At 41.7% G+C, this 2,006-nt stretch overlaps 1 non-coding gene across 1 annotated transcript; it reads right to left on the minus strand.

Annotated features, from left to right (window-relative positions):
• Positions 1-356: 356 nt before the first annotated feature.
• On the minus strand, positions 357-436 carry LOC135277652 (small nucleolar RNA SNORD45). The gene has a single exon (XR_010345258.1). It is a non-coding gene; the product is annotated as a small nucleolar RNA SNORD45 (small nucleolar RNA).
• Positions 437-2,006: the final 1,570 nt, after the last annotated feature.

Consider the following 2,006-nt stretch of genomic DNA (forward strand, 5'->3'; position numbering starts at 1 on the left):
CATTGCGAAGAGGTCTGACACAGAAATGAGGATTATCTGTGTGTGAGAGAGAGAGAGAGTGTGCGTGTGTGTGTGTGTGTGTGTGTGTGTTATTAAGTGTATGCCCTTTAAGGTTTTTAATTGTGATTCTCTTTACATTTTATCCTTATTGGAATAGTTCTTGCATTTCTACAAAGTCACAATAAAAAGATAAAAGTAAATTTTAAAACAAAGGAAGTAAGATAATCAAGTACTTCATGTACTTTCTTTTATTCTCTTAACTCGAACTTCAAGACCTGCAAAAAATTATATGAATGAAAATAGTGGCTTTGGGACCCAAGTTTGTCATAATTTGGGGAAGTTTTGGTTTTTCTCAGTCGAAAGCTGTATTATTATAGAGTTAAAATATTATTACACATCAATAAATTCAGGTAATACATGTCAACACAGCTTGACCAGAAATTAGGAATATCTTATTGGAAACTGGCATAATGGCCATCTATATTATAAATTGGCAAAGAACTTGGCTGAATTGTGTCTGTGTCTTAGGGCATTATGAAAGGTGGAATTGAGCAGTGAACTAGGATATTTAGTGGAAGAAATTTCTATGCAAAATATTGAAGGAGCTGCCTGGCTACTTTTAACTGCAAATATTGTAAGATGCAAGAGGAGAGAAATGCTTCAAAGATAAAATTTACATTTAAAAGGCAAGCAGAGTGGAGTTCTTAACCTGGATATGTGAAGAGTGAAGGCATGATTAGGAGAACAAGGGCCAAACAACCCTCTGACAAAGGCATTAGCATGGCTAGAAGTAAGCCGGGTGCTATTCATCAATACAATAGGAGAAAGACCCCAAAGACATTTCAGAGATCTTCAAGTCTGCCCCTCCCATGACTGGCCCAGAACAGGATCTTGAGGGCAATTTTTCCAGAAAGGTGCCAGTGGGATATCAGTATTTGCTGCCCTTAAATGCTTCAAGTCTCTGCTTCTCTCATTCCAGTACAGCATTTCTTGGCCATCCCAGCTGTACCTCAATTGGGCCCAGCTGCAATTTGTGCTCCCACTCCAGAAGGTGTAAACAGTAGCCTTGGTGGTGTCCATGCGGTGGTAATTCTGTGGCTGTGCTAAACGCAAGAGCTGTGAGGCCATGGTAGCCTCCACTTAGACTTCAGAGGATGTCATGGACAGCTTGGAAATGCAGAGTAAAAATGTGGGGTTGGAGCCTCAACAGAGAGTCCCCACTAGGGTAATGCCTAGTGGAGCCATGGGGATAAGGCCACCTCAGAAACCCCAGAACTGTAGGGTCACCAGCATGCGACTTCAGCCTGGGAAACCTGCGGATATGAGATTCCAACCCAGCAGAGTCGCTGAGTGGACTGAGCCCAGGAAAGCCATAGGGGCGGAGCTACCTGATGCCTCGCGGGCCCAACCCCACCCTAGTGTGCCCAGGATGCAGGACATAGAGTCAAAGGTCAATATTCTCTAACTTTAAGACTTAATGTTGTTTTCTCTGTTGGGTTCTGGACTTACCTGAGGCAAGTTATTCCTTCTTTTTGACCTATTTCTCCCTTTTGTAATGGGAATGTCTATCCTATGCCTGTCCACCTGTTGTCTTTTAGAAGCACACAATCTGTTGATTTCACAGGTTCACAGCTGGAGAGCAATTCGACTCAGAATGAATCACGCCTTATGTCTCACCCATATCTGATTCAGATGAGACTCTGAATTTTGGACTTTTGAGTTGGTGCTGAAAACAAGTTAAGAAACCTCTAAGCCAATTAAGAAAGCTTATCCTAAAAATTCTGTCCTTCTAGAACCATTCCTAGTATCAATTCTCTTAGTCTGTTTGTGCTGTTATAACAAGATAATCTGAGACTGGCTAATTTATAAAGAACAGAGATTTAATTTTTGAAGTTCTAGAGGGTGGAAATCCAAGATCAAGGGCCCTACAACTGGGGTTTTTATGCTGCGTGATTACATGGAAGAAGGTGAGAAGGAAAGAGAGTGTGAGAGCAACAGGAGGTAAG

The sequence above is a fragment of the Aotus nancymaae genome, unplaced genomic scaffold (assembly GCF_030222135.1).
Source record: "Aotus nancymaae isolate 86718 unplaced genomic scaffold, 86718_ANA_hifiasm-v0.15.2.pri h1tg000032l_0, whole genome shotgun sequence".
NCBI lineage: Eukaryota > Metazoa > Chordata > Mammalia > Primates > Aotidae > Aotus > Aotus nancymaae.